The sequence below is a fragment of the Pelodiscus sinensis genome, chromosome 12, assembly GCF_049634645.1.
Source record: "Pelodiscus sinensis isolate JC-2024 chromosome 12, ASM4963464v1, whole genome shotgun sequence".
Taxonomy (NCBI): Eukaryota; Metazoa; Chordata; order Testudines; family Trionychidae; genus Pelodiscus; species Pelodiscus sinensis.
In genome coordinates this window covers 5794641-5813920 of record NC_134722.1, presented here as the reverse complement: position 1 = coordinate 5813920, position 19280 = coordinate 5794641, and the positions used below count along the sequence as shown (strand labels likewise).

The 19280-nt window shown below is 52.4% G+C and overlaps 1 protein-coding gene across 4 annotated transcripts in view; it reads right to left on the bottom strand.

Moving 5' to 3' along the window:
• The window catches only part of KIAA0513 (KIAA0513 ortholog), a 94100-nt gene that overhangs the window by 48322 nt on the left and 26498 nt on the right, over positions 1–19280 (bottom strand). The window contains exon 1 of one of the 4 annotated variants that reach the window (XM_075939934.1): positions 14627–15021. The exons of the other annotated variants lie outside the window; for them this stretch is intronic. The gene's annotated coding sequence lies outside the window, so the exon portion shown is untranslated. Of the gene's footprint in view, positions 1–14626; positions 15022–19280 lie in introns of those variants that run through there. 4 annotated transcript variants of the gene reach the window in all.

The window sequence follows — 19280 nt, the reverse complement described above, 5'->3', positions numbered from 1 at the left end:
CGGGAGAACCCGAGAGAGTGGCTGATAACGGCGCGGCGGGGTGAACAAGACCCAGGGCGGGCCGCGGAACCCGGGAACGGGCGTGTTTTGGGGTACACCCCCGCCTGTTACCGTCAGGAGGTTCCCTCCTGGCGTTAGGGCCCTGGGTCGGGGTCCGGAGAGAGGGTGGGCCCGGACCCCTCGCCCCGCCAGCGCAAGCTATAATCAGGGGAGGGGCGATTCGTTCCCCAAAAGAGGGGTGGCGCGAGGGGCGCCCCCGTGACAGAAGCCCATCATTGAATTAGCTGAACCTTGAATTAGCTGCCCATCATTGAATTAGCTGAACCTTTATGTGCCCATATGATGGATAGGAGTGCTGGCCAGCACCTGGTGACTAACGGGTTAAACTCAGGCAGCTAGCAAGGGTATGGCTAGACTACACAGTGTTTCCAGGATGCCGGAGGTATCCGGGAAGAACTGTTCTGTGTCCAGGGAATGTGTTTGCTCTTCTACTTTTTTCGCGGAAGAGCAAATGCCCTCTTTTGGAAGCGCCTGTATTCCTCGTTCCACAAGGAATAAGGGGGCTTCTGAAAGAGGGTTTTTTCCCCGACATTTGGCCCCGTCTAGATGGGCCAAATGTCGGAAAAGCCTCTTCCGACAAAAGAATCGGAAAAAGCTATGCAAAATGCAGAGTGATTTTGTGTAGCTTTTTCCGAAAAAAAGATTTAGTCTAGCCGTACCCCAAGGGTGTTGGCAGGGGGCCAGAAGAACCAATGGGGATACAACACTGGAATCTGAATTGTATTTAGGTACCTTGCCTGATTTCTTTGGAGGAAAAAAAGAAATCTAAGTTAAGGGCTGGAGGAAGCTGATCCAGTAATCCGAATTACCATGCCTATAAGAAATATTGGACATGGGAGCGAACTGGGCCTTGAAGTATGGATCAGCACAGACCGTGAGTAGAGGGGAAAAGTGTATTTAATCACAATCAGGGCATTTTTCTTTACTTTGGTTGTTTGGTTAAACTTCTCCGTGTGAATCCAAGCCTTCTTTCCCCCATTCACCGTTCAGGTGACAGCCCGAAGAACTAGGATCCTTTGTGGGTTTGATCTTGTTCTTTTCTTAGTTGTTCTGTAACACCTAGCAACCAAGTACGCCTTATCTAGTAGGTCTTTTTGTTTTTGTTAATGAAATGATCTTTTTGAAGGCGATGATCTGATTCTTGTGTCCTGGAAGGTAAGAGGAGGTCTGTGTGTGTCTGCCTAGCCTTGGAGGGCAGCTACCAGAGATAGTTTGGTTTTTTGTGCTTTTTGCTTCTTTTTTCAAGGTCTCTTGGGGCAAAAGAGCTTGGGGCACCCCAGGGAAGGAATTCAAGTGTCCCTTCCTGTTTTTCAGGGTTAAATCACTTGATGGTGGCAGCTACCCTCCAAAGTCAGTGAATCTGTGGAGTTTCTGTAAGCAGAGAGGAAAAGAGGAGACTGAGGGCGGATATGATAGAGGTATATAAAATCATGAGTGGTGTGGAGAGGGTGAATAAAGAAAAGTTATTTATTAGTTTCCATAATATAAGGACTAGAGGACACCAAATGAAATTTATTAATGAAACTAATAAAAGAAAGTTCTTCTTTGGTGCATAGTCAACCTGTGGAACTCCTTGCCAGAGGAGGCTGTGAAGGCTAGAACTGTAACAGAGTTTAAAGAGAAGCTAGAGACATTCATGGAGGATAGGTCCATAAAAGGCTATTAGCTAGGGGGTAGGAATGGTGTCCCTGGCCTCTGTTTGTCAGAGGCTGGAGACAGATGGCACGAGACAAATCGCTTGGTCATTGTCTTCGGTCCATCCCCTCCATGGTACCTGGTGCTGGCCACTGTCAGCAGACAGGCTACTGGGCTAGATGGACCCAAAGGTCCAGTACGGCCATTCTTATGTTCAGAGTCTATAGAAGTGAGGTATTTAATGTCCCTTGTGGGTCTCCATCGTCTGCATTCAGAGTGCCAGTGTGGGAACAGCCCTGACAGCCCAGCTAACCACAGATGCAGCCTGTATCAAACCTTGTGTTTAAGGGTCAACTCAAAGACCACATCGAGGGTGCCAACGAAGAGCAAGCCGGTGCAGCTGTCCCGTGTGCTGTTTCCCCAGTTAGAGCCCTCGTCCAGCTGCAGGTCCATATGTGATCAGTGACTAGCAACCAGGCCTTCCTGTTCTCCACACCTGGACACGCCCAGGGGGCGAGATCACACCTTGCTCCCCCAAAGGCTTATCGGAGCACACGAGCTGCAGGGCCAGTGTAAGGCGTCTAGGAGTGGGAAGGCGGCAGGGCTGCCTACTTTTCCCAGCATAGCTACTGTACATGCAGAAGCGGTGTCATCTTCCCCACAGGAACGCAGGCCTTCCTCGCCCCTGGAAGGGCCATCGCTAAGGCAAGTGGGTAATTCAGTCTCCGCCACCAATGACCCCTCTGCCAGGACTGCACCAGGGTACTAATTCCAATGTGCTGAACAATTCAAACCCCCTCCGTTCTAAAGACAAAAACAGGTGGGACCAAAGTTCACCCCAACATCTGACACCAGGAATCCTCCATCTGAAAGGGCATTATGGTTGTTTAAGTCACATGGTATCATTCCCCACCCTAATGAGAGTCAACGTGAAAATGTGTACTGCTCCAAGCCACCAGGCATCTAAACCTTCTGGCTGCCTCCTATCTGCCGGCAGAAAATAGTATGGCCAGAGGAGAACCTGCTCCCAATTAAGAAGCTACTGCAATAAAACCACCCAAGAAGAACAGTTCTGAAGCGACACTGAAAGGCAGAATTCGGGAGTAGAGCACATCTGAAAAGAATCCAAGTGATGAAAGACGAGGGGAAGAGCCTCAGACCGTCCACAGAGTCACAGGCCAGAAAGCATCATTAGATCATCTCATCTGATCTTCTCCTAGATCACAGGCCACAGAATTTCACCAACGTACCCCGTAAAACTGGGGTTTGATTCAAATGGATCCTCCAGAGTTAGATACGGGTGGGAGCTTTTATGTCAGTGCTAACAAGGCCTATGTTACTAATCAATGGCTTTGCCGGCATAAGAACATTAAGATCAAAGTTTACCGAATAAACCTTTGTTGCTGGGAGCAAAGAACACCGTCCGCTCTTTGGTGATGACGAAACTTCCAAAAGGTCAATGCTAGATCGTTTATCTATTGGATACGCTGCTGGAGAGGAAATTGCATCTAAGAATGAAGAAAAGCTGCTGCCATCTGTGGATTTCCTAATCAAGCGTGACATGAAATATATCCGAGCTTGGTAAACAGCAGCTTGTAATAAGATTTCAGAATTTGCTGATCCAACCTGGCGACTCAGGGGGAGGAGGAGGGCAGTACAAGGCAATGCATGGCAATGATGGCACAAATACAGGTATTGCGATAACCCCGAGCATTTCCTGAGATAAAAGTACAGTAAGTTCTCAAAGGCACAATGTTTGTCAGATGGCGCAGGCTGGAATTGGCAGCAAGAGACACAAGTAGAGAAAGGTTTGTTTGTACAGCATCGAACACAATGAGGTCTTGCTCCACAACCGGGGGTGCCCTAGGTGCTACTGCTGTGCAAACAGCCCCGGGCTTTGTCCCGACGGATGCAGAGTCAGAGAGACCCGGAGAAGGTCAGATGTACTGGCTGACCCAGAAGTAGTAGTAAAGATAAAACATTCCGACTGGCTAAGCAGCAGTTCGGCAGAAAAAGACCTGGGGATGACAGTGGGTGAGAAGCAGGATATGAGTCAACAGGGGGCCCTTGTAGCCAAAAAGGCTAACGGCATCTTGGAGTGCATTAGGAGGAGCATTGCCAGCAGATCCAGAGAAGTGATTATTCCCCTTTATTTGGCACTAGTAAGGCCACATCTGGAGTACTGCGTCCAACTCTGGGTCCCCCATTACAGAAAGGATGTGGGCTCATTGGAGACAGTACAGCGGAGGGCAACCAAAATGATGAGCGGGCTGGAGCGCATGACCTACGAGGAGAGGCTGAGGGATTTGGGTTTGTTTAGTCTGCAGGAGAGAAGAGTGAGGGAGGATTTGAGAGCAGCCTTCAACTTCCTGAAGGGGGATTCCAAAGAGGATGGAGAGAGGCTGTTCTCAGTAGGGGCAGATGGCAGAACAAGGAGCAATGGTCTCAAGTTGTGGTGGGAAAGGTCCAGGTTGGATATTAGGAAAAAGTATTTCACTAGGAGGGTGGTGAAGCACTGGGATGGGTTCCCTAGGGAATTAGTGGAGTCTCCATCCCTAGAGGTGTTTAAGTCCCGGCTTGACAAAGCCCTGGCTGGAATGATTGAGCTCAGGCTGGTCCTGCTTTAGGCAGGGGGCTGGACTCAATGACTCCGGAGGTCTCCCCCAGCTCCGGGATTCTCTGGTTCTAGGACTTCATTTGACTGCTGTGGCATAGGGGAGGGAGTCACACTGGGGAGGAGACACACTGGTGTCCAACCAGTTCTGAAGCAGTAGCCACTAGCTGCCATAGCGCACTAGCCACACTCAACTGGCCAAATAGCCACATGCGGCTCGTGCCTAGCGTGTGGGACACCATGGCTCTAGGAGGACCTGACTGAGGACAGGCTGGAGGACACGGGAGGCTCGTGGCTCAATGCAGAGGTACACAGAGGAGAGTGAGCCAGGAAGAAAGGTGGCCTTGAGGCTGGCATCGTTGTGGGGGTGGCAGCCAAGAGGCGGGTCTCCAGGGAGGACCAACCCCCACGGCAAGGCTCTCAGCGTACTGAAATAAAACAATTACTGACGTGACCTTCCCACCTCCTCAACGAGAGCCTTCGTGCTTGCTTGCTCGCTCACCGGAGGCCCACACCAAGCCTATGCACCACTATCATTGACAGCCACAGTTTTAAATGGAGAGCAAGCCTCGCACTGGCCCTGAGCACAGGACAGATTTAAGGATGAATGAAATCAAGAGGGTTTTCCCCCTGGAGCCGTAGGGGGAATGGATGTAGCCTGCCCAGAGCTGGGTTAGAGGCTTAGCAGCGCACGCAGCCAACCCAGGCATCTGCAAGCAGAAGATAACACTGGGTGTAAGACCCTATTCACAGCCGGTGGGTCCACAGAGAGCAGTCTGCCCCTCGCAAGGACTCGCATGTGGGGCTCTCCGAATTGTTCAACTCTGGGTGCCTTTCCCCGGAACGAATTTCTCCAGGCCCCTGCTAGATACTGAGCCAAAGCAAACAGCAGATCCGTGTTAATATGCAGCCATTGACAGCACCTTTGTGAAGCCCACTCCTATGCGTGATGCTACCTAAGGCAGAGAGAGTCAGGATGCCTGGGGTCCCATCCCAACAACTCTGAGACTTTGGGACAAACCCCTTCCTCTCTGGGCTGCCTTTTAACGATCTGTAAGAATGGGATAAAGAAATGAGGATCCGCCCAGCGCCTTGCCAGGCCAGGCATACAATCACCCTAACACTCTCTGCATCGTGGTTTGCTACTGAAGATGCAAGACAACGCTTTTATGTGCCTCGCAGGAGAGGCAGAACGGTTTGGCACAGCTTTCTGTAATCCTCGGAGACAGAGGCTGCAGGCGTGCAGAGTGTATTATTCTAAAGAGCGCTGGTATGACAATGAAAATACAAAAAGCAGAGCGGGGCACTGGATGCGTCATTGCCCTGGAGCATGAAACACACACGTACCGCGCTAGAGGTAGGTGCGAGGCAGGGCGCTTGTGGAAGATTAGCGGGCAGAGGAACATGGCCCAGCTGCAGAACTGTCAAACCCGACGACCGACAAGAGAGAAAACGGCTCATCACAATTAGCATCTGTGATTTCAGCGGCTGCTTTTGCTCCCCATCTGCATTTATTTAAAAGGCCACTCAACTCCACCCACCAATGTCACTTCTTATCACTGGAATTATAAACCTGAGTCATCCCTTGTGTGCGGGTGCAATTTGCATAATTATGACATTGGAACCCACACTCACATCTGCCTGCTCCACAGAGACCAAGATCCCAGCCCTGAAGGCACAGGCTATTAAAAGCAGTAATTAAAATCAAACCACCTTTCGCTGCTTTCTTTGCAAGTACAAAACCCGCCACAAAGGCAGCTTGCGCCCGGACTCTCCCCAACCAGGGACGCAGCCAGCTGGCAATCTTCTGGCACGCAGCACGCCTTGTTTGGCTCTAGGAGACGAGGAACCCTAGCGTCTCCAGCTTATAATGGATAGCAAAACGATGCTCGATATCAGGCGTGCCAATAATTTCAGCACAAACGTGCAGGCTTTCGTGACAGCAACGCCTGCGACTGTGCAAGGACATGCAGGCAAAGAAAACAAAGCCTTGGGGCCGAGTCTACTTTGCCCCGGCAGAACTCGGAATCATTTTCTCGCAATAGTTTTAGTGCTGACTAGAGACATGTGTTGAGCACAGAAAGGGGGCGCCTGGTCTAGTGCAGTGTGTCTCAGTCCTTGAGAGCTCTTTGACACAGATTAGGAGAGCAGCAAGTCAGTCCCTGGAATCAAAAAGGTTGAGAAACACCTAAGTAGACTAAGCATGGGACTGGCAGCTGTGGCCTCCCCTGGGTTCTCACACCAGCTCTGCCACTGAGGTGTCTGCCTCAGTTTCCACAGTGTAAAATGGAGACGTACCAATCTCAGGGGAGGGTCGGAATGAGCAGGGCTCAACAAAGCATTGAATTGCCCGTGGCGAGTAGATTTCAGCCGGGCGCCCCGTTTTTTCTGGCGCGCGCATGTGCAATACGGGTCTTACGTATGCGCAGTGCAGGGCTGGCAAGGGGCTTTCACCACCGTTCGTCAAGCCCTGGGAACGAGAATGCGATATCCAGGTTGAACCTCTCGAATCCGGCACTCCTGGGACCTGAACAGCTCCGAACGAGATAATTTTCCAGTCCACAGAAGGTCGATACTGTCTAGCACAGTGTTTCCCAATTTTATTTGGCCACGGAACCCTTTTAAACTCGGAAGAATTTCGAGGAACCCCTACAGCCAAAAGCAAACGCCGCTGGGGAAAATTTGTCGAGGAAAATAAAACATCCCACCACCGGGGAGTGGATCAGGGAGACCTGGGGGCCAAAACGCAATCACGCTTCTCCCAAGCACGCTCTGGAAATGCAGAGTGGCAGCAGGGGAGGGGAGGTGTCTGAAAGCTGGCAGGAGACCAGAGAAGGAGCAGGAGTCTTTGCACACTGGCTCCTCTCTGTCTCTTGGGGGAGGAGGGGGGAGAGGGATTGAATTCTCGCGGCACCCTTACTTTCACTTTGCAGAACCCTGGGGTTCACGTTGGGAAACATTGGTCTAGCAGCATGACCAACACTTCCCCTGCTTACTGGGCTCTTAGAAGATATTTAGGGGTAAATTGGAGCTAAATAACAGCACAGAACACAGAGCCAGGACTGATGGTTGGGAACAAACTTGATGGGACTTAGGAAAACTTGGCCACACCCATGAAAAGTGGACACCTGGTTACCTAAAATCATTCCAGATGACGGGTGTTTCCGGACCGGAGAGTTCTGGATTACAGTTTCAACCTGTAATTGTTAAATATTGTCCTGCAACCGAGCCTGGGTTGCAAGCAGCAAGGTCACTATAGAAGGGTCAGAAAAACCTTCTCATCTGCATACAATCCCCTCTACACCGTGGTATGGATCATCTGTACACTTATTGCCCATTTACAGCATTTCTCCCTTGTAACACGCCTTCCCTTCCTACTGGACCCGGCAGTGACGTCCTATTCCTAGAATCTCAGCAATTCCCTCCAAAAGGGCTCACCGGGTCACCAGCCTCGTTGCGGGATCGGGGGGGGAAGAGGAGAACACAAACTGTTCCGGGCCTGATTCTACACCTGAAACTTCGGCCAATCTAGGTCCATTGCTCAGGGCAGTGGTTTTCAAACTACCGGCAGTGGAATGTCAGCCACTGGGTCTTGTTGTTGCAGGGTGACTGGGGGTGCTTGGGTATCTTCCTGCTTGTCTTGGCACCGCAGACTGTGCTGTGTCCCAGAAGCGGCCAGCAGCAGGCCTGGCTCCTGGGAGGGAGGAGAGAGTGCACAGGGCTCTGTGCACTACCCCTGCCCCAAGCACTAGCTCCACATTCCCATTGACTGGGAACCTATTGCTGGCTGCTTCTGGGGCACAGCATGGTCTGTGGGGCCAGGAGAGGTAGAAAACTGCCTTAGCGCGCTCCCCCGCCCCCCGCTGCACTGCTGACCGGGAGCCGCTCGAGGTCAGCCCCTCCTGCCCCAGACCTGACACCCCCCCCAAAGCTGGAGCCCCCTCTTACGCCCCAAAGCTCTCCTCCTCAGCCCCACCCCGGAGCCCACACTCCAGTCAAATTAAGTCAGGTCACGGCATCGACAATTGTCTTCAACCGGGTAATGAGAAAAAAAAAGTTTGACCATCACTGGCTAAGGGGTGTGAAAAGTTTCACACGCTGAGCGCCAGAGTTAGGTTGCCGTAGCCACTGACCGAGAGAGGGCTGGGCAATGGACTCCTTCCATCAACTTAGTTTCCAGTTCTTGGGAAGGCAGAAAAAAGATCCCTTCTGTCATTGTAGGGAGCGTCTACACTGCAGTGGCCCAGCTGTAGCAGAAAGACACTCCTTGGATAAAGGGCCGAACAAAGAGACGAGAGAGATGCCGCTGAGAGCAAAGCGAGAACTCTGGAACAGAACGCTGCGGATGATCAATTCCAAAACTCCAGGGAGTGTTCCAGGCATCAATTGGGGAGGGGAGAACCCTATTGATTTGGGTGAAAATCAGAAAACTGGCAAGGGGGACGTGAGGGACACATGGCATCCCAGTAGCAGGCTCGGCCGTTTCAACCAGGCCTGTAACAGTCGACAGATCAAAGAACCGGCTGATGGTGCCGTTCCAACCTGGCGCACCTCCTACCTCGGCTCTGCCCAGGACACAGTTTAACAAGCAGGCGCCGTGAATGACAAGCCTCCCAGACAGAACAAGGAAAAGAAAGAATGATGGGGGAAGAGACCCCTGGGGGGCACAGAACCCCGGCACGGTGCGGAAATAGGGGATGCAGAACCATTGCCATGATGAAGAGGAAGGGAACGCGAGGCCCAAGCAGCGGGAAGGGGGAATAAGGGAGCACACGGAGCTCTTGGCATGGAGGTTCAGTGGGAGGAAAAAAAAGATATTGGGGGAGGAAGAGCTGGGGAGTATAGCTCCCTCCATGGTGGGCTACCCAGAGCTGCTACTATGTAGGGCACTGAGCCCATGGCAAGAAGAAGAGGATGAGGGTTACATAGAGGGAGGAGGGGAGAATGGGGTCCACGGAGCAATGTGGGAGGGGGAGAGGAATGGAGGGATGCAAGGAGCGCCAGGGGACCAGCCAACAGAAGCAACAAAGTGAGCGACTCTCTTGTATCGGTATCACCTAGCTCCGTGGGGCAAAGCAAGTCTTCATGTGGGACACAGACAAGCAGGCTAAGCCAGGAGAGGGGGACATAAAGGCTCCCAATCCACGGACACCCGGCTCCACAGACCCTCACTCTGGGTGCGAAAAAGGTCACGCTCAGCACAGTTCGGTCGATTAACCCCCGGCTGAGACAGGGCCAGATGAACAGACGCACCATCCTGTCAGCCTCGACTGACTCTCAGGGTGTGTCTAGACTACAGGGTTTTGTCGACAAAAGTGGACTTTTGTCGACAAAACTATACCTGCGTCTACACTACCGCTGAGTTCTGTCGACATAACGTCGACAGAACTCAGCAGTTGTGTCGACGCTGGTAAACCTCATTTTACGAGGCATAACGCCTTTTGTCGATAGAGTTCTGTCGACAGAAGGTGTTATTGCATCTAGGGTTGTGTCTAGACTACAGGGTTTTGTCGACAAAGCACCTTGCTTTGTCGACAGAACTGAATGTAGTCTAGACGCTCTTTGTCAACAGAAGCTTTGTCGACAAAACTTCTGTCGACAAAAGCCTGTAGTCTAGACGTACCCTCAGAGAGGCAGAGTAACTACATGGCAGGGAAAAATCCTCCCGCTGACACAGCGGGCCCTACAACAACACCACTGGAGCGCCGGGGCTGTGCCACAGTAGTGCAGAGGTCCCCAAATGGACAGATAACCCCCCACAACTCCCGACACCCAACATTTCCTTTCACTGTTGCCCTCATTAGCCATGGGAAGCCAACTGTGAATAAATCCGAGACACATCCAACTGAATTCCTTTCGCCACATGCATTGCCCCTCCCGGCCTAATCTACTCTTATCCCAAATCTACTGAACACGCATCTTAATTATTTCAGAAAGAGTCCTACGCTGGTAGCCTCCTCTCCGGCCTCCCACGTGACGTGCAGGTCCTGTCCTCCCAAGCCCAACCATTCACCTCCCTGCAGAGCCCAACGAATGCAGGAAGAGGGACCCTGTCAGAAGCTAAGGCCTGGTCTACGCTGAAGCGTTAGGTCAACAGAGCTTGGTTGGTCAGGGGACGTGAAGCAGCCACGCGTGCCCCTGGCTAGCGTAGACGCAGCCGTGAAGATGGAAAGAGGTATCCCCGGCTGTAGCCGCTGTCGTTTGGGGAAGTGGTGTTCCTACAGAGACAGAAAAACCATTCCTCCACTGGGCAGTGTCTTCTCCACGGCGCCTCTCTTCTACAGCAACAGAGCTCTGGCAACATAGCATCCGCAAGCCAGAGACAGCCTACATGGCTGCTGAAAGCCAATTTAGCCTCTTCCCAGCTGCATCCGAACTATTCTGCCTCACTACTCCTACATCCCATAAATTCCCTCTTCCCTCCTGCAGCACAGCCTCACTGAAAGTAATTGCATTCCTTTGGGTCAAGAGGAGCAAGCCAGACAGAGGAAAGAGACAATTATGTCAATGACCTGCCATCAGTTACTTCTGACACGTAAGGCTAAGTCTACTCTGGCACCTTACAGCTGGAACTTTCTGGCTCACACCCCCCTAGAGCGCTGTAAAGCACCCGTGTGAACCAGCTACCGCCCTGAGAGCCCTGTTCGCTACTCCCCGCACGGAGGTAGTTTACACAGAGCGCTGGGAGAGCTCTCTCCCAGCGCTTGTACCCCGGCCACACTTCCAGTGTAAAAGCGCTGCCACGGCTGCATTTTACGTGTTGACTGCAGGGGTGTGTCTAGACTACAGCGTTTTGTCGACAAAAGTGGACTTTTGTTGACAAAACTATACCTGCGTCCACACTGCCTTTGAGTTATGTCGACATAACGTCGACAAAACTCAGCAGTTTTGTCGACGTATGTAAACCTCATTCTACGAGGAATAACGCCTTTTGTAGACAGAGTTCGGTCAATAGAAGGCATTATTGCATCTACACTGTCCTTTGCGTCCACACTGTTATGTCGACAAAGAGGCTTGCTTTGTCGACAGAACTGGATGTAGTCTAGACGCTCTTTGTCGACAGAAGCTTTGTAGACAGTATCTGTCGACAAAACTTCTATCGACAAAACCCTGTAGTCTAGACATAACCATTAACCTTTCACATCCGGGGTAACTATTAAACATCACCCAAAATGGGTAATGCTTACCGGCCCTGGTTAACTAGTAGGAGCTGCTCCAAACCCACAGAAGGCCCACTGCAGATCAGGGCTACTTCCATGTTCAGAGCAGCCGTGGGGAGCTCCGCAGGCAGAGGCTGGGAGCCAACAGAGCCAGCCCCAACCCCAGCTGGGCTGAAGTAGTCCCCAGCTTGGATCCTGCTTTAGCTGGTTGACTGGTTAAATGTTAGGTCAACCTAACGCTTAACCGGGATTTTACATCCCTAGTGTAGACAAAGCCTACAGTTCTGAAAAGGAAATGAGCATTCCGTCACCAGTCGGTCGCAGGCCTTGGCATCCATAGACATGGCAGATATTTAGTCTTTCTGCGGTGATGAGCTATATCCTCATCTAAGCTGGAAAGGGGATGTTGTCAAGCTGTATACGGAGGACCAAATTCTGCTTGTAGACCAGTCTAAATCTGGGCTAATTTCTTTGGCTGCTGCAGGCTTATGCTGGTATAAGCCAACAGAATTTGGCCCAATGCACCCATGAGCTTGTCTTTGTCACCAACAGCCCTCTACACCATTAAAATGGGAAGGCTTCATACACTTAACTTACTTGTCAGCATTAGGGCTGTTTGTTGACCTTGGCTTTCTCTTGGCCAATAAAATACAACAGAAAAACAATCAATTCCTGTTTGGTTTTTGGTCTATTTCTCACTGCCAACATAGACTCATAGACTTTATGACTCATAGACTTTAAGGTCAGAAGGGACCATTATGATCATCTAGTCTGACCCCTTGCACAGTGCAGGCCACAAAATCTCACCCACCCCTCTTAGAATAATCCTCTCACCTGTGTCTCAGATATTGAAGCCTTCAAATACTTTGAAGGCCCCAAGATGCAGAGAGTCCTCCAGCTGTGATCTGTGCCCCATGCTACAGAGGAAGGCGAAAAACTTCCAGGGTCTCTGCCAATCTACCCCGGAGGAAAATTCCTTCCCGACCCCAAATATGGTGATCAGCTAAACCCTGAGCATGTGGGCAAGACTCACCAGCCAGACATCCAGAAAGTTCTCTATAGTAACTCCTATCATCCCTCCATTGACCTATTTCCCACTGATAATGAATGGTCAATTAGTTACCAAGATCATGTTCTCAAACCATCCCCTTATGGCAGCAATGCTTGGGATGCAGATTCTAGAGAGATTGTTTACCAACTTGGTTTTATAAAACTGTTCCCCTAAAACTTTGGGATTGAACTGAACCAAGTAACTGTTTAAATAAATGTACCTGCGTGATATATATACATAATACCATACCATTTTTCAAAACTGTGTTTAAAAATTACAGAACCTGTCACTGTTTCATAACTGTGCTAGCGTCCCTGCAGGAAGATGCTATTTTGATGATCTTCCACAGGCTTGGGAAGAACAGGGAGACACGGGCAAGCCAGCTAGTCTTTGTCTAATTCAACCTTCAAAAGGAATCCTGATTTTGTTTTTGCAAGAGAGCTTTACTGCAATTCTGGAAGTCTTTTGCTTCCCTTGCGCATTCCAACCACAAACATTTTTTCCAGTATGTCAACACCAGACATCAGATGCCATCTTCCTATATTATATTCTAGAAAAAAAACAAATTAACCATCTGTTAAAGGAACAGGCTTTTTGAGAGCACCATGTAGACTGGCTTCTCTACTGCACCACAACTTCTCCCTTGAATTCCATCTGGCAGTGAATATTTCTCTGCATCTAGAGGAGATATCTGTGGGGGGAGGGAGCATTTTTAGAAGGGGGGGGACAAGAGCACAGATTGACCTTGCTAAGCCATTTGATGACCGAGCTTTAACAGCTGTGGCCCCTTCAGTGAAAATACCTTTAAACAAGCTCTTTGAAGTAAGCTCAGGCAATGACTAATTTGAACAGCTGCCTCCAGCCTTTCATTGAGTCACTGGGATATTAGTCCAAGAAGCTGATCAGCCAAGCAGGACGCCTGTGGCTGAAGCAGAAGACCGCCAATGTCTGGGGATAACACCTCAGATCACGAGTTTCCCACGCCAGCAGGTGGCCTCTCTGTGCCTCTCGGCCTGGCGGGGAGGGGGGGAGAGAGATAAAAAACTATAACAGCAGCTTGTTCCACACTGCACCGCTGGGCTTGGAACAGAGCGCAACCCACACACCTCCAGCCGGCTGCGTGAGACCAATGAGACGATTTGAATGGATGTTTTGCAAGGCGGGAGATCCCCAGTGGAGAGAAGACAGAGAAAAAAAAAATCACACGCAGACACGCAAATACAATGCGGCCCCCTCTGCAAAGGCTGTGCTTTCTGGACAAAAGCAGATCTCTTCCGTCCCAGGATGTCACCCATGTGGCAGGCTGTACGGCAGAGACTGCTATGTTTTGGCAGTCACTTTTTCCCCTGCCTCATCTCCTCACCTCGATTTTACTGGTGGCGAATAACCTCAAAGGGCTTTTGTTCCCTGTGCTGTTCCGCTTGCTCAGTGGCAGGATGTCAATGATCAGAGCGGCTCTCGTCTGACTTCACAGGAGCAACCGGAGAAGGGAACAAGCAGCAGAACACTGGGGATAAACTAGGAAAGCCTTAATTTCTCTCTCAGGCGCTCACATGCACCTAATTCCCTGCACCCTCCATGGCTCTGTCTCTCCTCCAAAAGCCTGCCCGGCCGTCCATGCCCTCCTTGCACGGTCAGCTCAAAGAGGAAGAGCCGTGGTGCAATTCGGACAGGGCGCACATCAGTGGGTTTCTGTTCCCAGGCAGCAGAGCGTGCAACTCCAGTGCCCCACAGCAAACCTCGAAGAGATCGACACGCAAAGCAAGGTCAGTGCCTTGCTGCAAAACTAGCAAAGCTACCCCGGTCTGAATGAGCAGCTCCACTCAGAAGCCTGAGAACCAAAGCCAAACAGGGCACTGTCTCCCCCAGGCTGTCCTGAATGGACTGCACGCCAGCCCCTAAGACCGAGGGGGAGTCGGGTTAGTCTGTAACTTTTAAAACAATACACAGTTCTGTGGCATCTTAAAAACGAACACACAGATCGTTCCACTATGAATAAAGCGTTTCATGCATCTTTAAGTTTAGCAACGTGAACATAAATATCTCCAGCCCTTTGGTTATCTAATTCAAAAGCAATTACTGTCACTATCGCGGGTCATAAATTACCTGCTCTGCCTGGTGAGCCGCGTCAGGAAAACGAGTGAGAGGAACTAGGGAGAACCATCCAGCCGGAGGCAGCTGTCGAGTGGGGAGGAGAGACCAATCCACCAGCAAAGGGCAGATGCCGAGCGCAGTGCGCAAAGCACTTCGGCACCCCACATCCAGTCGCCACCTGAGCTGCCTGCGTGTGTGGATCCTGGTGCCTCCCTCCCCAAATCAGCCACGAGCGAGCACGCCCACACACGCTCTGTTGCTCACAAGAGATTCTCGTCAGTTTCCCCGCCCCGTGAGTTCCAATTAGCAATCGGCGCACAATACAGTCACTGACTCAGCTAATCATTCCTCCCTTTCACTTAAAGGTCAAACGCCAAGGGATTTTTTTTTTTTTTTTTTTTTTGGCAATGCTAATTTCCGAGCAGACAGCGAGGAGCTCGTCCCTGAGTTACCAAAGGGCTTTGACATTTTAAATCCATAGAGCCTCAGAACACTAAATTGTGGGACGTCGGGGGGGGGGGGGTGTCTCTCTGAAAGCATCCCTTCTCCCCTCCCAGCAAGGGGCCATGTGAATCGTGCATCAACAACAAGCCGGGAAGCCCAGCCCTTCCAAACCGTTCAAGCGAGAGGTTAGCAGATGGAGAGTTTTACTCTTCACTCTACCCTCTCGTGGTGTTGGGGGTGGAAATGTGGATTCAAAAGAGCAAGAGAGGGCCCGGAGCCTTGGAAACAGACAGAAATGGTTCATCCAAGCAGGGGTGGGGGACCTTTTTTGGGTTGGGGGCTGCTAACTCACTGAAAAAATCAATCAGGGGCTGCATAAAAGTCAGAAGCAACCCCACACACACATTCCATCACCCCACCCCCCCAGAGCCTAGGGGGCCCGGGCTAGCAGATTTGTGGAGGCCCCCCCCTACACTCTGGGATGGGGGTAAAAAATGAGGAATTTAATGTGTGGGAGGGGGTTGCCAGGAAGAGGGATTAGGGTATGGAGACTGGGCAGAAGGGGGCCCACAGGGTGTGCCCGCTCTCCAGTGCTGGGGGGGGAGCCCCAAGCCTTGTGGGCCAGATCCAGGCAAGCTGGGGGCGGTAGGTTCCCCACCCCGATCCAAAGAAAGAAACTGTGAGTTGTTCTTCGAAAATTCGCCACCCTTTTCAGCCTACTTTAGAAACAACCAGTGCAGAACAGCGCCACAGCAGGGGTACGGGACCATACTGCCCTTGCTACACCACTGAGTCCTAGGAAGTCTGAAGGGGTCTTCGGAAAGAGAAAGCCGAGAATCACGGCGACGGAGGAATTCCTACGCCTGACAGCAGAGACGCTACCGCCTCGAGAAGCCTGTCCGATTGTATTTATGATGGAGACGGCCTCCCAGGAGGCTGTATTGATGAAACGGAGATTTGCTCCGATACAACAGCTAGCCCCTCCACTTCCCTCTCGCGTTCTAGCATCTTCCTGCTCTTTCCATTGCTCTGCTTTGTGCTCTGGTCCCATAGGATAATCCAGCCGCTAGCCGGAGCGCTGTGGGTCGCCAGCCAGCAGTAAGCACGGCTACTGGACTGACTTCACGGATAGCCGCAAAAGCCCCAAGCTGCCCCCGGCTGCTGCGGCAAGGGGGAACCTCTTCTCTCGCCACAGCGCGAGGACTTTGCACTAATCAGAGCGGCAGCCGCGGAAGGGCGACGCCCGCTGTCCAAGCCAGGGCCGCGAAGGCTGTCACGCTAGCCCGTTCCGCTCCGGCGCTTCCAGAGCCAGCTCACGCCTGGTTCTCGCTGGGAGCAAAAATCACACTCGCTAGGACGCAGGAAGCGCCCAACTTCCGAACTCGGAATGCGCTCACCGATAGCAACGCTGCCCTAAAGGGCAGGCGGGGTCCCAGGCTAGCTCACCAAACCGGAACGTAGCTGGAATATTGCACCCGTGCAATGAAACATAGCAGTAATGGTTTGAAGGCTGGTGCTGGGGGACAGGCAGGTTTAATTGGAGGAGGAGGAGGAGGAGGTGGAGATTCTGACCCCTGGTTGCCATCCCTCACGTGCAGGCTCTGCACTAGCTTCTGCAGCCAGCTCTATCCCCACGGGCTCACCTGCGGCTCTGGCAGCCTCCTTCCCCATCCCCTGGATGCTGGGTTCCCCCCCCACCCTCCTCCTGAGATTCCACTCACCGGGAGGTAGCGAGCGATCAGTGCAGGCCAGAGGACTCCAACAGAGCAGGGGGCAGCCATGCACACAGCACGGAGAAGCGCTGGTTTCCCCTTCAAAGCACCGCTTCTGTCCAACCGCTGCCTGCACGCCCATCCCCTGCTCCTCTGGAGTCCTCTGCTCCAGCCGGCCCTTGGACCACTTGCTGCTACCTCTGTCTCCTGCCTGCTCCCCCAGGCGGCCTTTTGTTTGCAGGTGCGGATGTTCGTAACTCGGGGAGCACCTGTAGTGCCTTGCTTCTGCAGGGCAGAGACCGGTGACAGCACCTCTGCGCTGGCAGCCCAGCCTCCACTCAGGAGCAGCCGGGACATCAGCAACTCTTCCGTCTAAAGTAAAATCCTTGAAGTCTCCCAAGAGGCAGTGCAACTCCCAACCTCCCATCTGCCAGGCTGATCGCTCCAGAGTGTGACACCGGACAGCACGTTACGCGGAACCCAGGATCTAAAGCCAGCTGCCCATGCACCCGCACAAAGGATCCGGTGGGAAAATTACTCACGTGCGGTCCACACGTGCGATCAAAATCCCTAGGGAACACACGCCCAGACCCTGTCGGCCAAGTTCCATTTCCTTACATTTTTTATCCTCTGCAACCACTGGTGCTTTAAAACACGCATTGCTTGCTTGGCCACCTGCTCCGCAGGGTGGTTCTCAGCTGTCCCAGAGCTGAGCCAAGGATGACTCAGCACCTAGCCGAGATCTCTGGTGCACGGACAGCATGCACGGGAAGGAAAGCCTCGAGGAGCCGCTTCAAAGGGACGAGATGCACACGCATGCCTCACCGCTCACGCGCCGCAAGCCGGTTGCAGTTTCAAACACGAGCTGCGTTGAACAGAGCAGGGTCTGCAGCACCAACGTCATTCCTGAGCCTCGGCATTCTCCGCGGCAGGTTAGCTATTTACTGGGGTGCTTTACGCCTCCCCCTCTCCTGGGGACGGGAACGGTTAACTGGTAAGTATCCCCCTTACTGGTAGGGGCTGGAGCAGTCCCCCAACCACCATGGGCAGGGGGCTGCTCCAGCATGTCCACCACAGGCGAGGGGTGCTGCAGCCTGTGACGGCGCGTTGGGGTTCCCCCGTCTCCTGCACCCCGAAATGGCACAAACAGACTGCACCAGCCGGTGGAATAGAGGAAGTTTATTGCCTCTCCAGGATACAGCACAGCACAGATGTAATCTGGTCACAGAGCTGGGCTAGGATGCCTCAGGCCCCCTTGAGATGGGGGAGACTGGGCCCCTAAACTCCAGCCCCTTTCCCTAGGCTGTCTCCTCCATGCTCTCAGACAGCAACTCACTAACCCTCTTCCAGCCCTGCCCCCCAGCCAGGGCAGCATTCCCCCTTCCTTTGTTCCTCTCCATGGGGGGGTGTCTGGCCACTGGTTTGCATAGTGACTCGTCCTGTTTTGCTGGGTCGTGGTACCCACAGCAGCCAGTGGGGGTTACCCCAGAGCCAGCAGCATAGAAACCAGCCAGGTACCCCCACTACGTCACACAGCCCAGGCAAAGCAACCCCGTCCATGGCTATTTAAGCAGGTAATCGGTTAAACAAAGTTTAAACTAGGGATGTAAGCGACTAGTCCCGCCTCCCCTCCTTGCTGCCTCTAATCAGAGGCAATGGGGGGAGGGAGGAGAGCCACCTTAAAAGCTGGTTCCCACCAGCACAGTCTCTGTGGGAGGCAGAAGGTAGCGGGGACTAGGCGCGAGCTGGGAATCAGCTGATATCCAGCTCACATCCAGTCCCAGATGCTGTGCCTCTGCTTTTTAAATGTAATTAAAAGCCTGCTGGCTCTTAATACAATTAAAAATCAGAAGCACCGGGGAGGGGGTCTGGGGGGGACGACGGACGACACACTTGTGCGAGCTGATTCCCGACTCGTGCCAGGTCCCCCCTGCTGCGCTCCAGCCTTTTAAACGTATTAAGAGCCTACTGGCTCTTAATACATTGAAAAGGAAGAGCCGCAGCAGAGTTAGCTCCTGGGGCAGGGAGCTAACCCAGCTGCGGCTCCCCCACTTATCAACTAGTCGATGGAAAATCCGTCAATTAAACTAAATTTAATATCCCTAGTTTAAACGGGCTCTTCCCTCCCTATCCGGTCCATGGAGGGTCTGGTACAGCCCCACGGACTCTTCAACTCAACCACCTGCTTTCAGCTGAGGTGGTTCCTGGTGCTCACCAAGACGGCAGCCCTCACGAACACACTAGAGACAGTCCCAGCCCTGTTCTATGCACCTTTCGCCAACGCCTTGTCTTTGCTGCAGAGGGCATTAAGCCCTGCAATTAGCATCACTCTTGCCGGCCTCTCTCCGCCCCCCACTCCAATCACAGCCTCACACAGACTCATGGTTGCTTTCTAGTTCTTGTCCATCATGCTGTGAATGGCACACGAGTAACCTGGAAGCTCTGCTCAGAGACACCCCTCCAAGGCTATGTCTAGACTGCAGGCTTCTTTCGAAAGAGGCTGTTTCAAA